Genomic DNA, 17207 nt, shown 5'->3' with positions numbered 1-17207 from the left:
TTAATTTAGATCTTCCTGCCACCGGTTCCAAGAAATCCACCACCAGCTCCAAGTTCCGTGTCCTGAAGTGGCACCCCATTCCAGTGGGGTGAGCCAGCAGCCTCCAAAAAGAGAACGCGGGAACAGATGGCCATTGTGCTTCCAGACGCTGGCCGCTGCCCAGCGCCAGCAGGACTCCAGCTTTCTCCTGTCCTCTGGGGAGGACACACAGCTACCAGCCTAACCTGCCAGACTGAAAGCTGAAGCCAAGCCTCCCACACTTCCTGGACTTTCGGGCACTGAGGGAGGATGTCCCTCCCCTCAGCCCGCCATACCCCAGACAGGTCCTGCAGCCTCTGTGGATGTGCCTTGCAGGGCCCTTGCAATGCCCTAGCTGGTCTCCCCAGGAGCAAACCAAGTGGCCCTGGGCATCATGACGGCTGCACAGCTCTGTGACCTGTCAATGCCCATTAATGAATCCATCAAGTCTGCCACCGGCAGGCACAGTTCTAGTGCCCCAGTTAAGATATAATGGAGGACGAGGAGGGAACTGAGCATCCTGATGGGGAGGCTGATGTCAAGTAGGAAACAAAGCACATGACCCGTGTGGTAATCCAGACAGGAGTGGAAGCTGGAAGGGGATGCGGGGATTGAAGGACATAGGGCAAGGCAGGGCTCCAGATCTGGACAGAGGCCAGGGTATGCAGCATCTGATAGCAGCTTGGAGGAAGGGAGGAGCGAGTTGAGGTGATGGAGTGGGAGACCTGGGGGCATGAGGGAAGCTGCCAGTGCAGGAAAGCCTCCTGGTGTATTTGGTAGATGGTGTAGAAGTGGGAGCCGCCGCTCAGGACAGAGTGGGGTGCTGGAGCACAGTGGCCTAATGCCAGCGGGATGGAGACATTACCACGGCTGGTGGTCTGCCGGCTCACCCGTGAGTGGTCCTTGAATGTCAGTACTGCCTGCGGCCTTACCCCCAAGGGACTTTGCCAGGCCGCCAAGCAGGGAGTGTTTCTGATTCACTCTCGTTCTTACTGCCCACCCAAACCCCTGCCTCTGGTCCTACCCCTTTCGGTTGCTTGGATTCTGGAGTGACAGGGTGCCATGGGGTGCACTCACGCCCACCTCCCATGGCAGCTGTCTTCCTTACTGCCTTCTCAGTGCTGGTGTAACTGCTCAGAGTTGGTTCCCGCGGCAGCATGCAGCCCTCACCCCACCACACTGGTCTCTCTGAGTGGGGCCCTCACAACCCACCTCACGAAGCTCTGGTCTTCACACTCGTGCAGTGCCGAGAAAACACGTGTGCCTTGCTCATAGCTGCTCAGTAAACAATTCACAGTACCCAGGCTGTAAAATCCATAATACCAAAACTGGCGGCCTTCACTTGCAGTGCCCTTGGCCCCATCTGACTTTTCTCACTGAACGTGTCAGCTCTGCCCCTCGCTGTCTAACAGCACCATTTTAACTCAAACTGTCTGGGGCTACTGGGCCCGCTAATTACAAAGATCATGGTATTTTAAACCCCTTTTCGTACCCATTTTACAGATGCAGAAACAAACCCCAAAGTTTAAGTAACGTACCTAAAATCATGTCTGAGTCCAGGTTTGCAGCTGCCGAACACTCAGCGCTGTAGCGTTCCCTGGCTTACTGCTGCTCCCCACCAAGCCCATATTTCTACTGTCCTGGGGACGGCAGCGAAAGCCACGGATCCGCAGCCCACTGCTGCGTGGCGCACACACAGACTCCCTGGTGTCTGCCCCATGTGTGCCTAGGGAGCTGCAGTCCTAACCTGTGTGGTAGTCTCTTCTCAGGCTGGGTGCGTTTTTCTGATGTTCCGGCTGCCTGCTCTCTCAGCTCTGTGTTCTTTGTTTCTCCACTTGCCTTTAGTTGGTTCCCGTAAGCTCCTTCCAGCCTCCAAACCAGACTTGCCTTTATTGCTCCCCCAGATGGGACCTGAGTCTTCCTGGCCTGCGTGCCCTTCTTGCCCTCCTCTCACTTGGCTTAGACCCCTGCATTGCTGGAGACCCCACGGCAAACCAGGGAGCCTTGATGTGGAGTAGGGGGTGCCGGGGAGTTTGTGTGGCGTTCTGCTGAGCTCCAGTGGGTGTTCAGTGGTGTGCTACGGACTTCTTTCATTTCCCTGAGACTAAGAAGACTGCAATCATTATGTCTCTCTTGAAGTAACCGTTTAAATATTTGATTCATCTTAAACATCAGGTCCCTAACATGGAGCTCTGATAGTACTTGGTGCATTCGCGATCCCAGTGGTTCGCTGGGTATGTGCGAACGTCCTTCTCTCCAGCTACATGGCCTGTACTACCCTTTGTTTACACGTGCTTCGGTATTTTAAAAACTGCTGTATGTGGGATGTGTTGCACATGTGAGCTTCATTTCATACAATGTGTTGATCATATCCACCCCTCCCCCAACGTCTCCCAGACCCACACCTCCTTCCAAACCCATGAAACTTTGTGTCCTGTCAACAGTAAAAGCTACCCAGGGCAGTCTGCCCTGCCTGTGTACCCTCGAGCGTGTGGTCACCTACTGGCATGCAGTCTACCTACCTGGGAATGTGCTTTTTAAAGAGGACTCTCCCTCTCCCCCATGAGATGCAAATAGCTCCTCAGTGAGGGGTAGGACTTTGTACCCACCTTCCCTCTCTACTCTTAGTTTGTCTGGCTTGAGTTTGCACAGGTCTTGTGCATCCTGTCACGGTCAGTCTGAGTTCATGTGCAGCATCCAAGCCGTGTCTAGGAGATGCTTTCCTTATAGCCATCCACAGCCTCTGGCTTGTACAATCCTTTCCACTGTCTTCCAAAACCATCCCTAAGCCGTGAGAGGAGGGGGTGTAATAATAGGGGTCACATTTAGGGCTGGGCATTTTGCAGTCTCTCAGTCTCTACACCTTGTTAGTCACTTCTACTACCACTCTGTGCTGAAGACTGAGAAATGCATGGATCTGTAATTATGGTGATGTCATTAGGAGCTGGTTTAGTACTATGTCCATTTCATAACTTAATAGGTTCTCTCCTAGCCTATAACCTGTCTGCTCACAGGTTCTTCATCCCAGAAATGGTGCCAGGTGTGGTTTCATCTTGTGAAGTAAGCTTTAAACCCAATTAGAAAGTAGTTGGTTGTTCCCATGACGTTTGTGCCACTATCAAACCAGTAGGCACGTCTTGTCAATCTCAGGTTTACAGCTAGGTAAGATTAATGGTTCTGTTTTTACAGGTGTGTGTGTGTGTGTGTGTGAGAGAGAGAGAGAGAGAGAGAGAGAGAGAGAGAGAGAGAGAGAGAGAGAAAGAGAAGGGGGAGGTGATGTTGGGGCTCCATAGTTGAAGTCAAATGGCAGCTTGCAGGAGTGGGTTCTCTAGTTTTACTGTGGATCCAATGATTAAACAGGCCATTGGGTTTGTGTGGCAGATGCTTTAAAAAAAACATTTTACCTAATCAGCCACCTATGCAGGCCTAAAGTATTTGGAAGTCCTAAGAAAAACAAAATTTTGAACTTTTGGAAGTTATTTTTTGCTTGAAGAAGGATTCTTTCAAACCTATTTCTTACAGGATTAATGAGTTGTGTCTGCACAGGCATTAGGGGAGCAGAGAACCACTTTGTGGCGCCAGTTCTTGCCTTCACTGGCATGTGAGCTCCGGGCATCACACTCAGGTTGTCGGGCTTGCACAGCAAGTGTTCCTGCCTGCTGAACCATCTTGCTAGCCCTCAGGGAAGCTTTGTGTTGTCTTTGTGGTGCTGGGGCATGCTAGGCAAACACACTTGCCGGAACTATACTGCCAGCCCAAGTTACCAATTTTGATACATTTGTTCTTGTATGTTTTGCATACTTTTATTCTCCTTTTGAACAAATCTGCCAAGCAGAGGCTGGGGAAATGACCCAGGGTGAAGTGCCTGCTACAGAAGCGTGAGGGCCCTAGTCTGGATCCCAGCTCCCGTGAGAAAAGCTCTCTGGAGCACTGTACATCTGAAACCTCAGCCCTGGGGCTAAAGACAAATGGATCCTGCATCTCACTGACCCCAATCAAGACAGACTAGTAAGGTTCAGATTTCATCTCAAAATGGGGAGATAGTTCAGAAGCTACTGCTCTTTGCAAGAGGACCTAGATTCGGTGGCTAACAACTGTAACTCCAGTTACCAGGGATCCCATCCCCTCTTCTGGCCTCCACGGCTACTGCACACACAAACATACGTGCAGAGAAAGCACTCCTACACACAAGCTTGTAAAAATAAATAATAATAAAGGTAAAAAGCAATAGAGGAAGGGGGCCAGTGTCAAGTTCTGACCTCCACATGTGCACACGTGTGTGGGCACACACCCTCTCACACAAACACATACACAACACATAAATACTTGCAAAAATAAAAGGCTAAATCTGACAAAGCATATAAAGACAGTGAGATTTATATAATTTTTATGGATGAATAAAATTGGACTGTGCACATGGACATTTTCTTAAACCATTCTCAACACCTAAGCCTTATCGTTAATTTCTCCTTGCTGCAATCCTATACCTAACAAACACAAGGAGGTCTGATTTAGCGCACAGCTCAGAAGGAAAGGGCACAGTCTGCCTCCCTGAGGATACCCTACCCTGTGGTGAAGAGGCAGTTCTTCCCAGCATATCTGCAGCAGGCAAGAGCAGGTGCTGGTGTCCGCTCACTGTCACTTCATGTAGCCCAGGACCCTCGAGTGGTGCTGCCCACATCCAGAGCTGATCTCCCCCCTTCAGTTAGACCTTTCTGGAAACACCCTCATAGACTCGCCCAGAGGTGGTTTCTGTGATGGTTCTAAATCAGTCAAATTGACAATGAAGATTACCCATCACATAGCTTGGCTGTTCCATATGTCACAGGGAGCACGGCTGTGCAGATATGTCTGCTGTGTGCTGACTTTTGTTTCTGTTTAGCATGATGATACGGAGGTTCTAGGTCTTCTTAGGTACCTCCATACTGATATACATATTGGCTTAACTAATTTGCATCCCTACCAACAGTGGGTCTACATTAAGGCATGCATATGTACACACATGCATGCACACACACACATACTAAATAAATGTAAAAAGAAAACTAAAACAAGAAACAAATATTGTAGAGGGTGCGTGGAAAAATAAACCTTTGTATCCAGAGTGGAGAAAAACTGAAGACTTGGGAACAAGATTGGGTGCTCATCTTTATTCCATATAGTGTGCAATTGCGAGCCAGAGAAATAAGGCAAGACAGCAACACAAAGGCTATACGCACAAGAAAGGAGGAAGTCAATGATCTCTGCTGTACTTAGTGTGGTCCTATATGTTAAAAGAGTGTGAGGGCTGGAGAGTTGGCTTCATGGCTAAGAGCATGTGTTGCTCCTGCAGAGAATGAGGTTGAGTCCCCAGTACTCACATAGCAGCTTACAACTGTATAGAACTCTCTAGTCCTAGAGGATCAGCCACCCCCTCCGAACCTCTGCAGGCACCAGGCAATTCATAGTAGCCTCGGTAAGATAAAATGCTTTGGAATAAACTTAGTAAAGGAGACGAAAAATTGCTACAAGGGAAATTTAACACAGTGAATCAAGAAATTAAGATACTTGAAGATGGGAAGACATCCATCCCATGTTCATGGATTGCCGAAGTAGATTATGAAACGGTTGTATTACCAAAAGAAATCTATAGATTCACAACAATACCCCTCAAAAGTCCAATGACATTTTTCAAAGAAATAGGAAAACACCCCAAAATGTATATGTAAAAGCAAAAGACCAAAAACTCTGAATAACCAAAACAGTCATGAATAAAAGAATTTTGAAGTTATTCCCATTCCTGACTTCAAGTTATACCGTGAAACTATTGTAACAAAGCCAGAATGGCACTGCCATAAAGCAGACACAAAGACTGCCTTGGTTCCTTTACATTGCTGTGAGGAGTCGCCATGACTAAGGCAGCCTAGCAAGGAAAGCAGTTCCACCAGTTAGAGACCAAGCATTCAAATGTGTGAGCCCTATGGCCGTTCTCACTGAACCGCAGCATAGGCCGATGGAACAGAAGAAAGGATCTGAGATAATCAACCAAGTGATCAAAACCCAAAAGACCAATGTGTCCTTTCAATACCTGGGTCTGGGCAAACTGGACATCCACCTGTAGAAGAGTGAGACAGGTCCTTTGCCCATCACAGAAGCGATTCAAAATGGTCAAAACTTTCAGACCTGAAATTCTGAAAACAGCTCACAATGTAGATACAAGCAATGTTTCTGAATACAGTTCTAGGAGCCCAGGAAATAGAATTGATTAACGGGATGTAGGAGAGAGACGAAAGGAGACGAAAACCTTTATACGTATGCATGTTGACTATAGACTAATATCTAGGACATATAAGGAACTCGGAATAGAGTGGACAGTTCTCAAAGATATATAAATGGTAAGGACATGGGAAAATGCTCAGTCCCTTTCCCCATCACTGGAGTGCGCAGACCAACTTTCAGTATCTATTCTGCTCTCTTGACACACGTCTCTGTTTTATGCAAATATGCTGCCTTCGTTGTTGTTTCCTTTAAGTCACATAGTGATAAACCTACTTTGTTTTTTTTCAAATTTGCTTTTGGTAAAATTCAATTTCCATGTGATTTTAGGAACAAATTGTAAATTTTTTATTACACTTTATAAATCTTTCAGAGTATGTGCGCATGTGTGCACATGTAAGTAAGTACATGTGTGTGTGTCTGGGACAGAGGTAACTTGTGAGTGTCAGTTCTACTGTGTGGGTCCTGGGGGTCGAACTCAGGTCGTTGGGTTTGCCTTTACCCACTGAACCATCCCACCAACCCTACTTTTTAATTTTAATTTTGGTTTTCGCTCTGACTCATGAGTTATTTGGAGGTCTGTTGCTTAGTTTTTGTGCACTTCAGATCTTCGACTATCTTTTAGTATCTTTTAGTTTATATAGTTCAAATCCTTTTTAAATCGCTAAGGGTGCAGTTTTTTCCCCAGTCCACTATAAGGTCTATGCTAAGTGTCTGATGTGCAGAGACAATGTGTTTGTTCGTCTTTATGCTGTTGCTTCTATGAAGTTCACCAGCCTGTTCGTTGATTAGTTACTATTAGAGACGTAAGTATGATACAGTTACATACACTGACAGACTATTAGACAGGCCCACAAGGGTACAACTGATGGGGCACAGCTGATGGGGAGCCTGTGTTTGCAGAGCTGCAAAAGAACATTTTGAATTAGTCATTACCAGTTCTGTAAACACCTTGTGAAATCATGGCGTTTCTCCCTTCAAAATGGGATTCATTCCCCAAATCCCTCAGCAGTGTAACTTCTGTCTCCTGCACGGGCAGCGGAATGGCCTTCCCACATCCCCCACACCACAGGGCCTTACAGCAATGCCATTCACTGTTCTAAAGTCAAACCCCCACAATTACCTTTGCGACAGACCATGTAGGAATTTCAAAAAGATAGCAAGACAGCACCCTTACCAAACGAGTATGTCTGGGCAAGGGTGAGTCCAGGGTTTCAAGATATTTAGTAACTTTAACTGATGGTTTGGAATGTCAGGTATTTCCCCTTGGATGCTGGCCCCTCCTGGGTGGTACCACCTGTTCTGGGGCACTGCTTTGTCAGGTTCTGCCTGCTTTTTTGTGATTCTGAAATGCATATTGATATTAGTGTTTTTGCCTATGGATTTTTTAACCATGTCGTAAAAACTAAAAACCTCGTGGAGATCATGGTTCTCTCTACTTCTTTGTCCGAGGAATAAAGAGCATGCAGAGGTAACATACTGAGCTGATTTATTCCCTTTACCCTCAGATCCCTCAGTCAGGTTTCAACAGCTGAAGTGAATCCTAACTGGGGTCTGAGAGGCTCATTGGTACTGAACCCCAAAATATGTTGGCATACAAAAGTGTTCCATAATAGCCCGAAATGGAGTACAACAAAGATTTATTTATCTGGGGATAAACTCACAGAAAGAATAGCAATCTGCAGTCCTCTGCATGAGCTGGGAACTGGAACCAAATCCAGCAGCCGAAAGGCCCTTATACACTTTCTGTCTGCATTTGTATTACATGAGACCACGCCCAAAGTGGGCCAGTATCTTAAGATCTATTGCTGAAGGAGTTCCCACAGCATAATCTCGATAAGTTATAGTGGTATATTATTTGTGTTTTAATAAATAAAGTTTGCCTAAAGATCAGAGGTCAAAGCCGCCACACTAGTCAACCACACCTTTAATGCCAGGATTTGGGAGACAGGCAGACGGCTGTTAGTTCAATGCCATCCTGGGCCACATGAGATGAATCAATCCGAAAGAGAAACAGAGCTCACACAAAGGTGATCTCAGCACTTGAGATCCCATGCCTTTATCCAAGAAGTAGGGAGGAGGATGTAATTGTCTGTCCTATCCCTTTAAGAGACAAGCTCTGCCAGCTCCCACCCTGTCTGCCAAGGCAAGCTGATCTTCCCCTTCCAGCCTGAGTCCCTTCCTTTCTGCCTCTCCCCCTTCTCCCCACTTCTCCCCTTTGTCCCCTCCTCTCTTTCTCTCTGTGCCTCTCAATCTGCTCTTCTTAGTAGAGGTAAAATGTCTCTGTAGTGACTCAGCTGCTTTGCTTCTCTGATCTTCAACTTGAACCTCAATATCTGTCTCTGGGTTTATATTATTTGTGCTACAATTAGTGGTGCTGGCCAGATCCTTATACCTCCTGCTTCCCTGTCATTGAGGATGACATCTCATTAGTACAGGGTTTTCTTCTCTTAGAGTTCTGATTTTTCTTCCTGTATTTAAGTCCCTATGGTTATGTGTCTATTGTCTTTATTTTCTGTTCATTATTATAAAGTTTCTTAGACTTTTTGTACCTTTCTTCTAACTCCATATATTTGCTAGCTGTTCCATAGTTTACATTTGAATTATGATATTACATAACTTCACCTCAAAAATGTCATAGCTATTTGTAGAACCCTAACAAGGTATGCTTCCCCCACAGTCTAGACCCTCACAGGTGTTCTTCCCCCACAGTCTAGACCCTCACAGGTGTGCTTCCCCCAGTCTAGACCCTCACAGGTGTGCTTCCCCCAGTCTAGACCCTCACAGGTGTGCTTCCCCCACAGTCTAGACCCTCACAGGTGTGCTTCCCCCACAGTCTAGACCCTCACAGGTGTGCTTCCCCCACAGTCTAGACCCTCACAGGTGTTCTTCCCCCACAGTCTAGACCCTCACGGGTGTGCTTCCCCCACAGTCTAGACCCTCACGGGTGTTCTTCCCCCACAGTCTAGACCCTCACGGGTGTGCTTCCCCCACAGTCTAGACCCTCACGGGTGTTCTTCCCCCACAGTCTAGACCCTCACAGGTGTGCTTCCCCCACAGTCTAGACCCTCACGGGTGTGCTTCCCCCAGTCTAGACCCTCACAGGGGTGCTTCCCCCGGTCTATCTGTTGTTAGCCCATGAAGTACATTTTCCCATGTCAGATGCAGTCAGTTCAAGCCCAAGGGTTGTATCTTAGGTCCTCCTTCCCAAGAGGGAGGACCATCCCTGTGTCCTGTACTGCCGCTTCGCGTACTTTTCTGAACTTGGAGAAACGCAATCCTGATCAGTGTTCCAATCTTTGTCTGAGTCTGTCGTCTGTGCTTCTACTCAGTTTCTGCTGGCCACCTCCCCCATCTTCACGCTTCATATTCCCTGCTCCTTTGCATGCATGTCAATGTGACTTCGTTAATGTGTTTAGAACAACTGTAGATCCCCACATGGCAAGGAAAGAGAAACTTTACCCAAGCTTCACCCAAGCGGCCATCAAAAGATTGCTGGCAGCTGTGTTCCTCCTAAGCTGACACGCTCCACCTGACATTGTCCTACACACATCACACACATGAACAAACCATGTCAACAGTCTCACTCAAAGCAAAGGGAGGCCACTTGCTATGTAGTCTGCTAGTTTTATCTCAAGTGGTCAAACGACTTTAGATTTTTTTGATTTCTTATCTCAAGTTCTCTCTATCCTCCTGCCAAGTCTTAAAGGAGTGAGTCACTTTCTGCTTCAGGAGGCTCCCGAATGTCAGGTCAGCATGACCCCCCGATGCAGGTCATCGAGCTGCCTCTCTGACAGGGCCACTGGCCTGAGCCTCTGTGGAGTGCAACCCCAGCAGGGCAGAAAGAATGACCGCACAGACTCCAATCTTCTGCTGCCCTGAGCCAAATCCATGCTGTGTCTGCCAGCGTGGGGACCGCTCTGGGAGTGTAGGGCTAGTGGGACTCCCCTGAGGTCCTGGGGGCCAGGAAGGAGGAGAACAGGAGGAACTCATCCCTAGGAGGCCGGATCTGGTGCCTCTGTACCTGTACCTCTGCTTTCTCCTCATTGGCTACTGTAGCCTTCACTCAGCCCCTCCTCATGAGAATTGTGGGAGGGGCCCATGGAGCAGCCCTGGGGTTGTCAGAGACAGTCTAAGTCCTGCTGGGACATTTCTGGCTGGCAAATCATGGGGAATAGCTTATAGACCAGTGCCTACCTAGAAGATAAAGAAATGAAGCTGGGTCAGGGGTTCAAGGCCAGCCCGGGCTATTAAGTGTCTCAGAGGGAAGAGGAGGAGGAACAAAAGCCCTTGTCTCAGATGAAATAGATGGAATGCTGACAGTTTCTTGGTCGTCTCTTGTCTGTCACCATAAGCATAGTCTCCGCAGGTAGTAACTGCTTTGCTGTTGAGTCTGCCACCCACGGCACAGCAGACCCTGCGGTTCTGGCGGCACTGTAAGTGATGGTGCATGGTGAAGCCCATCACTGTGCCTCTGGGCTGACGCCCAAAACGCTGAAGCTTGCAAACCCCGGCTTTAAAGCCAAGGAAATGGGATGGAGAGATGGTTCAGGGGTCAAGAGTATGCACTGCTCTTCTAGAGGACCCAAGTTCAGCTCCCAGCACCCACATCCGTGGCTCATAACAGCTGGTAACTCCACCTCCGGGGATCTGATGCCTCTGGCCTCTTCAGCTCCCAGCACTCACATCCATGTCTCACAACAGCTGGTAACTCCAGCTCCAGGGATCTGATGCCTCTGGCCTCTTCAAGGCACCTGCACGTGAGTGCACAGACATCACACATCCATAATTAGACAAATCTTCAAAGTGAATAAGACCACCACCATCCACGCTGAGGGGAGAGAGGGTTGACTGGATAGTACCAGACCAGCTTGTGGCTATAAAGGAACACTGCTCTGCCGGCGGTAGGGAAAGCCTCAGCGGAATGCACAGCTGAGGAGGGTTCTGGCCCCTGACTTCGAGTTTGCCCGCCCCCCCCCCCCCCCCCCCCCCCCCCCCCCCCGCACCAGAAGCAGAGCAGGAGACGCAGCTGTGGTCTCACAGGAGCGGAGTGGAGAAGTGTGGTAATAGGGGCGGCGGGGCTGCGTTCCCAGCACCCCGGCCGCCTGCTCGGCTAGCTTATGCCCCAAAATAATTACACAGACACTGTATTCTTTTAAGCACTGCTTGGCCCTTTAGCTCTAGCACTTACAGGCTAATTCTCACATCCCGATCAACCCATCTCTAATAATCTGTGAGAACCGGTCTTACCGGGAAGATTCTAGCCTAGTCCATCCTGGGTCGGAGCTTCATGCCGGGAGCGGGGCATGGCATCTCTCTCAGGCGTCTGCTCCCTAGAGGAGAGCTGTCAAGTCTCTGAGCTCACTTCCTCTTCCTCCCAGCGTTCTGTTCTGTTTACTCCTCCCACCTATCCTCTAACCAATAAAATGGGCCAGGGCAGTTCCTTTACTAGCCAATGACCTTCCTCCATCAGAGAAGACTCCACTTTTCTCACTTTTTCAGAGGAAACCCACAGCCACCACACAGAGAAGGAAGCCCACGAGTCCAGATGACATCACAGCCATGCCGGTGATAGCACACAGCTGCCACCAGGTAAGATAACGAGTTCTTACTAAAATAGAAATAACTCCTTTGAAATGTCTGCCCCCGAGAATTCGGTGACTGATCTTGGTCTACTCACGGCCACCATATCTCCCGAGTTCCCTGTGTTGAGAGTTTCCCTGACTCCCTTCAGGCTGCGCAGAACAGTTAAGTGGCCTAATGGTCCACAGAGGGTTATACTCCAGCAGGAAGTACACACAGCGTACTTCCCAGGAATATGCACTCTGTTCTTTCCGTTTCTCTGTGACACAAAGAAGGAAGAGGACCATTTTCAGAGTATTCCCAACAGAACTCTGGGTGTTTGAAAGCCTGTTCACTTTCTGACTTGATGGTATGTCTTCCTGGAAGGCAAGAGGCCAAGGAGAATGACGTTCCCCCACCGTGGCAGCGGTGCTCTTTAATCACGCCACTCCCTGCTGGAGGACTATAACAGCTCCTAGGACCCGGGCCATGTAGTTGAGTTCACACAGCAAGCCTAAAGCCAAGGGCTCTTCTTCTGGATAAGGATTTAGCTTGCTGTTTGCCATGGAGTGAGGCCTGGCGCCCTGTGCGTGGGTTGAGCTAACTTGGGTTGTAACCGCATCCACTTTTCTGAGCCCTGTGCGTTCAGCAGTTCTAACCGCAGGCCGGGGATCGCCCTGGGTCTCTCCAGGCTATCCTTCTACTCACGCAATGAACATTGGTTTAGCACCTGTTCTCCGAGGGCCCAAAGCCAGACAATACACAGAAGACATGCCTGCCCTTCAGTGTGGTGCAAGGGGATGCTCTGTGTCTGTGAAGTAGGAGGGCTGGTCAGAACACACTGTCCACAGTGCCCACTATTAAGTGCAAAATGTCCCCAACAACTGTATGGTTGATGAGTCAGTCCCCAGTGCTTTGGAGATCTTACAGAACCTTCTGGACTTGTTCACCCTAGCTGAGAAACAGAAGGTCATTGCCTTTGGTGGTTGTAGCCAAGCCCTGTTTCCCATGCTGTTGTCCCCTGGTTGGTGCCACGTTGAAGCGCTGCTGTCGTAGACCAAGCTGCTTCTGGCGCCATGTCTCATTTTTAAATGAGCTGCACAAGCACAATACCTTAATCAAGGGCAGAAATACACATATAACAAAATTGACCTTAAATTTGTATCAATAAACCAAGATCCATATCAATGCAAAGTACCCATTTCTATAGCATATTCATTTAAATGAAAACAAATATTTATAAACAGTATTTGGAAATATGGGTGGAGTTCTCTCCAAATTTCTTCCTGATTTTTGTTGGGTGAAGTATTTGGGGGGTATTCATGGTGACCTTTCAGGGGGTCGGGTGCATCAAACCACATTAGTCTGGAAGGATTCCACAGGTTCTCATCCACTGTAGAAACAAAAGAAGAACCTCCTTTCCAAAGCAACAAATTTTTACACTCAAATTTTGAAGTCAAGAAACCTTATTTAAAACATATATGCTGGTTTAGCTTAGCAGCCCATACAATGAAGTGTCTCTCTGTACTTAGCTCCTTCACAGTAAAAATAATTTAAAAAAAAAGTCTCTTTAAAGACTTTGTTTTATTTATTTTTTTAAATAATTTACTTCTTTTTATAACTATATTCTTTTTCTTCTCTTTCCCAAGCCTATGCACATTATCCAACACTGTGACCCATTTAGAGGTCTTTTTTTTAAAAAAATCTGAATCTGTCTTTATTGCATATCTGTAATCCTTTTCTGACCAGGACTGTTGTTTTTTTAAAATGCTAAGTGGGCAAGGCTAGGGCCGATAGGGCCTGCCTGATTGCTCTGCCCAGTCCAGCATGGTCGAAGGATGTTCACTGCCTCTGCAACCTGTGAACAGCGCCCCAGTTCCAAGTATGCAGTGGGTCTATGTCGAGCCATTAATCAGTTTGTGACATGCTGCTCATAAACCCCATTTGAATGCTCCATAGCCAGATCTCCTGAAAGAGTCAGAGCCATCTGTGCTGGTGGACCAGGAAACTGCCATTTTGAAACCACACAGGTTTGTTTTTTTGTTTTGTTGGGTTTTTTTTTTTCTGCTACTGCTGAATCAGCAAGACCACCTTAAAAGGGGCTGCAGCGTGCTGCCGGCAAGCAGAGCCTATCAAACAACAACAAACAAGCAACAACAAACAACAACAACAAACAACAACAACAACAAACAAACAACAACAACAATAACAACAAACAAACAACAACAACAAAAAACAAAGAACCTTGTTTTTTAGCGTCTAGAATTCCTTTCCCAGCCCTCTCAGGTTTTCTGTGGATTTAGCTACTTCCTGCTGGAGTGCCAATTTGTTACCATTGTTTCAGTCAGGGTCTCTATGGCTGCCGTGAACACCACAACCAAAGCAACTTGGGAAGAAAGGGGCTATTTCAGCTTACAGTTAGGTCACAGCCCCACCACTCAGGGAAGTCAGGGTAGGAATTCAGGGGAGAAACCTGGATTTATTTTATGTATGGATGTCCTACCTACATGTATGTAAGTGCACTGCATGTATGCAGTGTCCACAGAGGCCAGAAGAGGCCTCGTTCCCTGGAACTGGAGTTGAGGATGTCTGTGAGCAGCCATGTCAGCTGGAAACCAAATCCAAGACAGCAGTGCCTTTACCCATAGGCCGCCTCTCTAGTTCTCTTGCAGGATTTTAAAGGATTTGGGGATTAACTTAAGGTGTGGTTCATTCTGTACTGATTACCGTGCACAGGGAAGGAGGGACTCGGTTTCATTCTCCACACATGGGTGCCAGTGTTCCGGGCAGCCCTTGCTGTAGCTGTGCTTTCTCTAACATACGGTTTTGGCATTCTTGTTTAAAAAAGATCAGGAAACTGTATCTGTTTGGTTTATTTCCTGATCATCTGTCCACCCCATTGGAATCTGTGTCTGCTTCGGTGTTGGTACCATGCTGTTTCGGTCACAATGACTCTAGCAGAATTTGAGACAAGGCGCTGCTCCAGCATTACTCTCTGCACTCGGGACTGGCTGGCTGTCCAGTGTCTATTGTGCTTCTCGGTGAGCTTCCGGATGGATTTTCTAATTCTCTCAACGATACCTTAGAATTTTGAAGGTTTGCATTGAACCTGTGGGTCACTCTCAGTGGTAAGACCATTTTCATATTAATTCTGCCAGTCCAGGAGCACAGGGTGTCTTTTTGTGTTCTCATGTCCTCTTGAATTTATTTCTCCAGTACTTTAAAGTTCTCTTTGTAGAAGTCTTTTGACGTCCTTGGTTAGGTTATTCATAATTATTGAGTGGATGGCTTCTCTGCTTCCTGTCTCAGCATGCCCATGTGCTGGCTTTGGCTTCTACTTCCTTGCAGTGTTGACCTGATTTTGGAGTGTTCCAGCAGAATCTGGGGCATTTAAAACATGGTAATATGCCCATTGCAAACAGGGATGGACGGACCTCTTCCTTTCCTCTTTCTTCCTCCTGTCCTGCTGCTGTGGCCAAGCTTGACCTCTGTACTGAAAGTTTCTCAGTCCTGGATTTGAAGAAAATTGTTTAGGGGGCTGGTGAGATGGCTTAGTGGTTAAGAGCACTGACTGCTCCTCCAGAGGACCCGGGTTCAATTCCCAGCACCCACATGGCAGCTCACAACTGTCTCTAGCTCCAGTTCAAGAGAATCTGACATTGTCATACCAATGTGCATGAAATAAAGTTGTTTTTTTTAAAAAAAAAAAAAAAGAAAACGGTTTAATGTTCCAGCATCTAGTGTAAGGTGACTTTTGCAGTCCTCGCCTTTGTCTTTTAACCCAGGAATACATTAACAAACATCCTAGTCTTGAACTGTCCTTGAAACCCTAACAAACCCTTTGTTCACGTATGGTGACATTTAATGCACTGAACAACCAACGTGACATTTTGTTCAGCCCCTTTGCGCATCTTGTATAAACCATTGTATTGGGTGGTTTTGTGTGTCAACGTGACAAAAGCTAAAGGCATTAGAGGAAGGAGCCTCAGAGGCAATGCCTCCTTGAGATCCAGCTGTAAGGCATTTCTCCTTTAGTGGTCAACAGAAAGGGGCAAGGCCATGGTGGGTGGTGCCATCCCTGGGCTGGTGTCCTGGGCTGTGTAAGAAGGTGGGTTGAAGAAGCCATAGGGAGCAAGCCAGTAAACGGCTCCTCTCCAGGGCCTCTGCATCAGTTCCTGCTTTCTGGGATCCTACCCTGAGTTCCTGTCCTGACTTCCTCAGTGATGAACAGCAATGCTGAAGTCTAAGTTCCTCCCCCGCTTGCTTTGGTCATGACTTTTCCACGCAGCAACAGAAACCCTAAGACAACCACCCTTAACTTGGTTCTCCTAGCCACAGATAACCTGTTCCTAACAAGCCTGTCTTGACATTGGGTCCTGCTTGGCTCACCAAGTCAATCAGAGGTCCCATCATGTTGTAGGACTTGTTACGGTTTGAACAGCAAGGAACTATTTGGTCCTTCAAGGTTGGACAGACACTAAATTCCCTGAGCTCCTTCCTGCTGCTTCCTTTGACTCTTCAATGGGCTTTACTCAGGCTGTCTGCCTTTCCTAGACTCCTCCGCATTCACTGACGCTCATAAACTTATTAATGGAGAAGGTACGTTATAATTTTAAACATGGGTTGTACTTGTGAATACATGTACATGTGTGGTGGCACCTGGGCCATGGTGTAGGTGCGCCGGTCAGAGGACATTCTGCAGTTGTCTCCTACGGCGTGGGTCCTGGGTAGGCAGCATCAGTTATCAGCCTGCCAGCCGGTTCCTCTTGCCGAGCCATCTTATCTGCTGCCCACAGCAACATCTTTATTAGGATCGTCTTCTCAGGTTGTCCCTGAGAACTACGTGTTTGCCCTCTTACTGTGTGTTTCCTTAAAGATATGCACATAGGGTTTCCCTGTAGTAGAGTCCTGGCTGTCCAGGAACTAGCTCTGGTGACCTTGACCTTAGAGCCAGGGCCTGCTGGGGGTTAAAGGTGTGGCCACCTTGCTCGGCAGAGGCAGGCTTTTTAAAAAACAGCAAAATAACTTAGTGTTTTAGGTTCCCTTCCCTTCATCTCGATCCCCTTCCCCTTTCCCACTCCTGGTCTACTTGGAGAACCTAGCAACCTTGAGCCCTGAGCACCCTCACCTCCAGCCAGTGTGCTGCTGTCTGAGTCAGCCAGACGTGTCAGGTTTGGTTACTAACATAACGGAGACTCAAATCCCAAAGTGGAAGGAAGTGGCTGGCCTGAGGCCTACAGCTGAACTGCTCATGACCGAATGCAATCCCAAGAAGGAGCAGGGCAGCTGGTAACACATCAGGAATAATTACTGCGGAGCATGCTCAGCCTATTTCTAAAAGCTTACTAAATAATTATGTAACAATATGCACT

This window comes from Microtus oregoni, unplaced genomic scaffold, assembly GCF_018167655.1.
Source record: "Microtus oregoni isolate MIOR12 unplaced genomic scaffold, Mior012 000023F_ref0000262, whole genome shotgun sequence".
In the NCBI taxonomy this organism is placed as follows: Eukaryota; Metazoa; Chordata; class Mammalia; order Rodentia; family Cricetidae; genus Microtus; species Microtus oregoni.
The sequence above is the reverse complement of the archived record's forward strand: the minus strand, read 5'-3'. Positions refer to the sequence as shown.